Source organism: Amborella trichopoda, chromosome 11, assembly GCF_054954075.1.
Source record: "Amborella trichopoda isolate Santa Cruz 75 chromosome 11, AtrichopodaSantaCruz75HAP2 v2.0, whole genome shotgun sequence".
Classification (NCBI taxonomy): domain Eukaryota; kingdom Viridiplantae; phylum Streptophyta; class Magnoliopsida; order Amborellales; family Amborellaceae; genus Amborella; species Amborella trichopoda.
This window is the reverse complement of record NC_142346.1, coordinates 4,281,364-4,290,891: the sequence shown is the minus strand read 5'-3', so window position 1 is coordinate 4,290,891 and position 9,528 is coordinate 4,281,364. Positions and strand designations below refer to the sequence as shown.

The 9,528-nt window shown below is 34.1% G+C and overlaps 1 long non-coding RNA gene across 1 annotated transcript; it reads left to right on the top strand.

Moving 5' to 3' along the window:
- The first annotated feature begins 6,334 nt into the window (after nucleotides 1-6,334).
- Nucleotides 6,335-7,591, top strand: LOC148779688 (uncharacterized). Its single transcript, XR_016045024.1, has 2 exons — nucleotides 6,335-6,566; nucleotides 6,854-7,591. It is a non-coding gene; the product is annotated as an uncharacterized LOC148779688 (long non-coding RNA).
- Nucleotides 7,592-9,528: the final 1,937 nt, after the last annotated feature.

The following is a 9,528-nucleotide window of genomic DNA, read 5'->3' as shown; positions in this document are numbered from 1 at the left end:
ATTGTCATTGATTTTCAAGATGAGTCTATTGTTTACCCAGTCGGAGTAATTTCTGTGGAGTCATGTTTTGACTCTTAGATATGTCTTTCTACTGAGTCGCTTTCGACTCTCTGATCTGTTTTTCTTTGTCGGATTCTTTCTGTTGACATGTATGACTACGAGTATCGGAAATCAAATATATCCAACGGTTATATGGTCCAATATCCATATGAACGTAACCCCTCTCATTTTCTCAGACACCCGTTGGAGATCAGGGAACCCCTTCGTTTCTCATATACCCATTAGAAAAATACACGGTTACCCCTTCTTATCCTTATAAAATGGGAACCCAGAGAGAGAATGTGAATAACAAGGTATGCATACATTTCTTCTCTCTCTAAAAGTGAATGGATAAAAATCCGGGCTCTTTGAAAAACGAGGGGTTACGATCAAACGTTGGACCATATGACCATTGGATATATTGGATTCCCACATTGTAAGCTAAGATACGTAAGGCCTCATAGCCATACATGTCAACACTTTCTCAGTAATTTCTCTAATCCACTGTCTCTCTAAGATTGTCTGCAATTTTTGCTCCAATCAAATTCTCAATGATTGCCTCTTCCGAGCCATAGTTTTACCTTAGAGCACATTTTTAAACTCATTTTTTGTCCTCTCAATGATTTAGGTTGTGTTTGTTTGTTCTCTCTTTTTGGAAAAAAAAATGTAGTCTTTTTTATATTATCTTCTCTCTATTTGTTCTTTTTTGTATGTTATCATGTTACTCGATCATGTCTATTCTGGTCTGCAAGCTGCTAAATCCTTCTCGGATCCACCCCGAGCTCTGTTGGCTCTTCCAAGTGTCATTCTATTCTCTCAGTTGTCTCGACTGCTTTGTCTAGAATTTTTATCTGATTGATCGAGCCTACTCTGATATGGCTCTCGGTTCTTGAGACCATATGTTTATGAAGCTTGTTGATCCGCTGCTACTTTCTGTGCTTGTTGATCAAACAATCTGAGCATGACGATCACAACATCTACTGCTCATGTTATACACTAATCTTTTGTCATGTTATACACGAATATTCTATGGTTGTTGATCCGCTGCTACTTTCTATGCTTGTTGATCAAGCAATTTGAGCATGGCAACCACTGCATCTACTGGTCATGTTATACACCTAATTAGCGTTCAAGGAAAGTATATGTTATCATCAAGTTAAAACATAAGGTGTATATTGTATTAGTGTTCAAGGAGAGTATATGTTGTCATCAAGTTAATACATAAGGTGTATATTGTATTAGTGTTCAAGGAAAGTATATGTTGTCATCAAGTTAATACATAAGGTGTATATTGTATTCTGTATATTTGGGAAGGATAGATACAATATCTTGTATTTAACGGGTATGTTTTTAAAGATTGGATGGATGATAGATATATTTATGTGAAGATCTGGTATTTTTGTTTGATTGCTCAAGCCTACTCTGATATGGTTATCAGTTCCTGAGTCGTCTATTCCTAAAGTTTGTTGATATGTCATTGCCGTCTGCTCCTGAGGCCTGCTGATATATCATTACCATGTGTTTCTAAGGTCTGCTGATATGTCATTGCTCGATTCTAGAAATATTGTTCAAACTCCACCTGCTCACTCTCATTGCTCAATTCTAGAAATATTGTTCAAACTCCACCTGCTCTCTCTCAAAGCATCTTAAGTTTGAGGTGGTGTTATTGTATGGATACTGATGTGTTTGAGGGGGTGTTAATATATAGATATATATCATACTGATAGTATGTATAGGTATCCATCTGTATGGATACATATCACTTGATAATATTAGGTTTCCTCGTGTAGATATTTATCTTTTAATTATGATGAATATTAAGTGTTCTTGATAAGTATGATAGGTATCTATCCATAACTATTACTGGCATTATATTTATAATGGGTTCTCATTAGGGGTTTTTGATAGGTACCTATCTATAACTATTATAGGCTGTATATTTATTTATAATGGGTCTTGTTTATTCTTAAATATATATATATAGATTTCTTTGCATATTTTGATATTCTATCATAACCTAGGGTGTGAAAATTGGAGAAATAGGGAAAAGAAGAAGAGGAGGAAGGAGTTGTTGGAGAACTGGGTGTAAGATGGGGTTGAATCATCCTAATTTGGGTAGGGATCATTCATTTGGAAAAATGGAATTTTTTATAAGAACTGGCATCTTTAAGAGAAACAATGGAGAAAAGGCTTTTTGGTTGAAAATTTTGATGGATTATCTGTTTACGACATGAGTTCTCGAGATAGACTCCTTTTTTGACTGGAAATTTTTGGGGAAGTTCGTTTTTGCTAAAATTTGGGAGATTTTCTCTATGTAATTTTGAGGCTGTTGCAGAAAAGGAGAGAGATGGTACATGGGTCACACGAGGAGGCTTTTGCCCCTTTCCGCATGTTTAAGGATAAGATATCCTGCATAGCTATTGCCAGACAACACTGTTGTCACACCCCAAGAATTTACAATACTGTTATTCCTGAGATGTGACAGACAAAACATATATACATCTATTGATAGGACAAATTTACAGTGGCGAGGTCTTACAAAGTAAATAAAGAAAGCTAGCACAACAACAGTATCTTCCAAGGTTGATCTTGACTAGCACTCAAAATGAATCCGCAGTTATCCTGAAAAATGTTTACCATAGTTTGATGAGTTTGGCTACTCAGTAAGTGATCATCATAATCCTAAAAATAATCATGATTGAAAGATATCAATATTTTCAAAAAGGAGATCTATTAACAGGAATGCATTAACAATTTCACTTTAAAAAATGTATAATTAAGTATAATCCAAATAATTGAAATGCATATAACACTTTAACGGTAGTGCATAATTCAAAGGATTTCACAAAATACCCTACTGGCGTCCCAAGTAGGTCACCTATATACCCCATCAGCGTCCTGATGGGTCCACTTAATCCCTATCGGCGTCCCAGATAGGTCCACTTAATCCCTGCAGGTCCACTTATACCTCACCGGCGTACCGGATGAGTCCATTTAATCCCTACCGGCGTCCCAGATAGGTCCACTTATACCTCACCGGCGAACCGGATGAGTCCACTTGCATACTTAAATTATTTCTAAATCTCTTTAAACATTTGAAAGCAGCAATATCATGTACTCAACATATCACTCAAATCATTAATATGAATTTCACTTAAACCATTAATAACAATCACTCTATATAACATTTCAAAAATAACCAATCAAATATTTTGGGCTCAAATTTAGAAAGGTAGCAATTTGTAAAGGCATTCTAGCATAATTGCCAATTTAATATGTATAGAAAAACTCTTATAAAAATTCAAGAATACGGAATTATCACAATTTATGGGATATCAATCCACAAATAAACATTTCACAACAATACTATAATCAATTGCAAAAATGTCAATTTTTTTTTTAATAATAAGGCAGTCATTTGCACATGAATTTTACAATGTCTAAATATTCAAAACAGTAGAAAAAAATATCACAATTTTACTAAAAGCAGAAATATCACATTTTTTTTCTAATAGTTTGATAGTATCTAAAATTTTCTAACAATAGCCAAGAAAAATAAATAAATTTATTTTTCTAAGAATTTACAGCATTTAAAATTTCTAACATAGATAAAATATCACAATTTTTATTAAAAAGATTATTTTTCAAGATAATGAGGTCGTGTGAGCATAAAATTTATCGGGCCTAAAATTCATGATAATAAGCAGAAATAATTATTTCATTTTATTTTTAAAAAGAATGGATTATTTTTCGAGACAATGAGGTCACTTACACATAAAACTGATAAAATAAAGATCCTAGACGGAAATATCACTATTTATTAAAAATAGACTATTTTTCAGAAAGACGATGTCACTTACACACAAAACTTATAAAATAAAGATCCTGGACGGAAATATCACTATTTATTAAAAACAGACTATTTTTCAGGAAGACAATGTCACTTACCCACAAATACTTGAGAAGGAGCTTCCGCTAAAAATTCGGCTAGAGAGAGGAGTTCACTGTGTTTCGACCAGAGAGAAAAATCTCATAAGTTTTCTAAGATAGGAGTCCTCATCTCTCTGAATTTAAATTCTACTAATATATTATTTTATTCTTTTATTACGTTACAGGTGTGACCGTTAGGTTACGCTTTAAACGACTAAAGCCCACGTCCTTTAGTGGACGTGGCAAGCGCAAAGAAGCAACAAAGCTTTTAAACGAAAAGCTTTGAAAAGTAGAGATGGTCCCTAAGGACCATCATGTTCGAACGAATCATCATGTATTAAAAGTTTATTTTCTTCTTCTTCTTTTTTTTTCTTTTTTTTTTTTTCAAAAGTTTAGGATTGTTACAACTGTGCAGTCCGGAAGTGTGTCTCCATTACTTGGGACTAGTTTGATTGTCATGGCACTCTACAATATTGACCAACTCCTAACAATACCAGATACTCATAAACATAATACACCCATTCCCTTCACTTTCACTTGGAGTATTAAATGGCCCACGCTGCCTTTCATAGCATCCAATTACTTGGTGAGCATTCGAAGCAGATTTTGCATTTGCATTTCAAAGAGGTAAATCGCTATTTATAGGGATCATCTGACATTAGGAAAAATTTATTTCAAAAAAAGTTGTTGGTTACTATTTAATAATGAAAAAGGTCTCGATCGCTTGTCACTAAGCGAGGGCAATTATGAAATTATTACTAAACTATAAGGCGTAACCTTGCCAATTATGAAATTATTACTAAACTATAAGGCATAACCTTGCCATGCTTATGAAAAATATGGGTATTTGTACTAACACAACTCTCGAAAAGAACTTGGGCTTAATTGGTTAGTTCGTGATGATTTGTAACACTACATCCTAGCCTCAATTCCTACTAAAAGTAGAGGCCCTCTTCCCATTGACTCACCCAAAATAAAAACACTGAGATATTTTGTTTTAATGTATTTTTACTTAATGATTTATCTGATATTTTTTTTTTTTTTTCCACAAAGTTAATCTCACAATGATAGCAGCGGAGCTAATCAAAAACCCATAGTGAAGCCCTAAGGTACTAGCCTATCGACCAAGCAACGATATTTTGATAAATACAGCAACCACAATACATTCTTACCGTAGCTTTTGCATCTTGAGATGTCAAGTGTGAACAAATACTTCATTTAATATACCTTCTAATTTACTATGTTCATGTTTGTACAAAAATAAAAGCATTGATTTGGCATATTTGTTAGCAGTTAATATTATGAGTTGTTTAGTGACACTAAGATATCCATGGTGTCCTTTGGTACTATTTACAGAGGCCATGAGATGTTTTTTTTTTTTTTTGGGCAATTTAGTGGGGCTCGTCCTCCTACCGTTTTTTAAATCGTTAGTGGTTTTTTAATGCGTTGAGTGATAATGGAAACTTAGATCTTAGTTGGGCATAAGTGGTACTACCACCACAATCCCAACCCCAACCCCATTCTCAAAAAAAGTGGTAAGTCAGTGGGGATTTGGCCCTTACCCTATAATAAGAATGGAGTCAAAAACCTCATCATGAGGCTCGACGATACTACCGTCAAGGCCCCTGGCTATTCTCGCTATGAGATGTATTAGATTAGTCTATTTTTTACAAAGTTGTTTTACTGTTATATGCACTTTAATTCTATCAAGTACTAATCCTATACATATATTTAAAAGAATTATCCAATCACACTCATATTTCCCAAATTATCATTCAGTCTTACATCCAATTCCCTGAAAGTGGAAAACTTATTGTAGATGATTAAATCTTCAGATTTGATAAAAAAGGTCCCACCTATTTTATAAATATAGAAAGGAAAAGTATTCAGAAAGGGCATTTACTTATAAAACAAAGAGGTCACAACCATTTTTTACCATGAAATTTCAAATCAATGCCCAACAAAAAATTCTTTGAACTTCGTGGCATAACTCAAACCATCCAATTGGACATCTAATGGCTATGATTAATTGTGACCTCCTTGTACTAAAAATAAATGATCTCATAGTATATAATCCCATATAAATATACTTGGCTTCTTTTTCTTTCTTGCCAGGTGTTAGTTTTAATGATTAACCCTCCAATAAATGCAAGAAAACAAAGAAAGCATATTTGACATTTGTATCTGCATGCACTCCAGTTTGGTTTTAGCGATTCACCTTCCTCAAATGGCAGATATCAAGTAGGCATGTTTGACATTTGTAGCACTGCATGAAATCTTAATAATAATATGTATGAGCTGGAAACCATCAATTCATGCCTTTTTTCCCCCATATCTTCTTTCGCAATCTGCATTTAATTTCACTTGGTTCACAATATTAATCTTTAGTTATCCTTCATCATCATCATCCACGCCTTATCCCAGTTATTTGGGGTCAACAACCTCTACTTTCCCTTCACCATGCTTAATCCAGAGCATTCATAACATCATCATCCACGCCTTATCCCAGTTATTTGGGATCAACAACCTCTACTTCCCCTTCATCATGCATAATCCAGAGCATTCATAACATTCACTTGGTCTTTTCCTTGGCCTTGGTATGTCTCCTCCATTTTTTTAAGTAAGTTAAATTTCATTCTATCATTTGCTTATAATAGTTAACCTTTCAGCTTTGAGAATTTCCTCTGCTCTCTCTGTTTAAGTCCTCTTGAACTGTCTATTTGTCCATTTGTTTATCTGCCTTTTAATTGCTGTTGTTGATAAAGTATTATTGAAGTAGGGCTACGTCTCACGAGCATATTAGCATATTTAGAGTATGCAAATATCCTGATTATATTTCAAAATTTCATGAGGTTCTTATTATACTCTGAGCTTTGATTAATAGGTCTCATTGCAAGGAGAGGTGGTAAGATTGGTGAAATTAATTCAGCAAGTTCTTGATTAGTTTCAATGGCTACAAGTGCAACACTACATGTCAAATTTGATTCCCACCACTGAACTACCTTTGGAAGAAAAGAACGGTGAAAGAAAAAGGCCTGCAGCCCTTTGTTTGGATTATTTGGCAGTTGAAATATGTAAACCAGGATTTATATACTGCGAAATTCGAAAAGAACTGGGAATGAAGCACAGAGAATCTGCAAATTGGGCTATGGTGTATTTTGTTTTTGGGAGGGTCCCAGTTGCAGTAACAAGACATGCAGTATAATCACTTCAGACTTACCTGTCTAAAGGGCAGGAAATGGAGAAAAGGTCCTATGACGTCTCACCCAAAAATATAGGCATATGTAAGATGTCAAGGCCCTCTCCCTTTAGTTTCATTTGAGGAAACAAATATTGATATCCTACAACAAACTTGAGTTGAAACGGTATGGGTGCACGCTAAAAGAAAAGATTATGAAACCAAAAAACCTTCTTCAATTCCATAAGCGATTAAGTTTGGCTACAAGAGGATGGGAGAATGTAGTAATTGATACATGTGAGAAACAGAGTTCTACAATTATGATGCTTAACTATTGTAATGGCCATCTAGAATTTCAGAAAATATATATGTCCACAACCTCAATGTATATATCACAGTTTTGTATCTTTTGATGGGCTTAAATAATCATATTCTCTTCCGTTGTGAATGCCACATTTTCCTAGTCACAAAGTGCCACCACCATTGTTGAGATTTTAGCAAATATATGCACTCAAGTCTTACTACACAGGTGATCTTAGGCAATTCTAAGAAGCATTATACGCTTTTTTTCCAGTTTTGGCACCAGAAAAAAATGGATGGATCGGCTCTCACATTTTTCTAGTTTTGGCACTAGATACCTTTTGATGGATGGGAATCTATTTGTGCCTATTTTTACAAAATTTGAAGCTCCTAAAATAGTGCAGACTTGATGGATATGTTATGTATATTTGAAAATAGACAGTACAATGTATAAGAAGACACACCCATCTTTATGGCTTGAAATCCATTTATTGTTCCAGATTTATAATTTTCATGGTTGAGTGATCAATTTGACAGTTTTTAGGCACCAAAACTACGTTTTCCTGATCGAGATCATCAATTTAAGCATCTTTTGGCACTAGAACTGCATTTTCATTGTGGTTTTGAGCTATTTGTAAAGCTTAGCCCTTATATAAACTTCTGCCATGTTTAAAATATCGATAATGACAATTTCCAATTTGAGAACCTCCTAATCATATTACTGCAACATTAAGATTGTTTATCCAAAAATATCAAATAAAATTAGTGGCATTTTGAATGCATATATCTAACATTGTTCTGTTAAAATGAAGCTTTTATAATGGAGAAGCCTTGTATGAATGGTTTATCTCAAAGTCTAAATTTGGATCGTTGGTTGTGCTTATTTATCCCAACATTAACCTTCATTGAAAATAACCAATGCTTGCTTATCCTATTATTATCCTTCTTTAAATTAATCAATCCTGTGGAGTCTGTTTTAGGCCTAGAGGAAAGATAAAAATTCATCTTTTTCCATTGTAGACCTACGATTAGATGGACTTTATCATAATCAAGTGAAATCAAAGCTTTTGCTTTTGTTTTGGAGTGACAAATAAATTCAAAAGGCCTATTTCTCATTGCATTTTTTTTTGTGAAAAATAGAAGGAAAAAATTTATATAAGCGCGAGGCTCTAAACAATCAAACTAGGGTGCACCTCAAAAATTTGACTAGAAGAAGTTGTTTTGGTGCCCAAATATCCTTAAATTTATCATCTCGACCTCAAGATGCATGGACATGAGAAAAAAATGAATTTCAAGTTTTGGAAATACTGCATCTTGTAATGCATTTTTGGATCGTCAATTTTCAAGATTTTCAAGTTTTCATAGATATGCTCGAACTACACTATTTTTTAAGTTTAAAATTTTATAATTAGAGGTGAAGATATATTTTAAGATTATCACAAGGCTTTCCAATATTGAAACCACAATTCTCGACACTATTTGAAGGTGCGCTTTACTTTGATTGTGCCTCGGTCTCGTACAAACCGCACCCAAAATAGAATATTATAAAAATGGATGACTACTTCGTGTTGGTCCCTTTCATAGTAGATAGCGTACAACAATCCAATTTATTTACCTTATGTCAAACAAATATCATAATTTCCCAGTATTTTAGAAAGAATTGAAAGCATTAAAAAAAAAGGGGAAGATTCCATCAAGGGTTCCAGGGGCTTATTTTGATAGGGTTGCAGTCCTACGGAAATTTTTTTCTTTAAAATGTGGAATCTATTTGATTCCCACCTCTATATATCAAGAATCGGCCGGATCTCGTTAGGAACCATATGCTTCTGATGCAAGCCAGTTCTATCAAAGAACCGAACCGAGCTAGACAGCCCACTTCCCATCTCTTTTTATTTTTAACTAATTTTGTTCAAAGAAAGGTTTTTAATTATGAGAGAATGATTCGGTGAAGCACCCCTCCCTTTCCAAGGGGGCAATTCCATTGTTTATTACAATATTTAAAGTGTTATTGTATGTTTAAAAAAATTATTCACGAATGTGGATGGCCCCTTGTGCGATGGCACGAGAAGATTCAACATGAG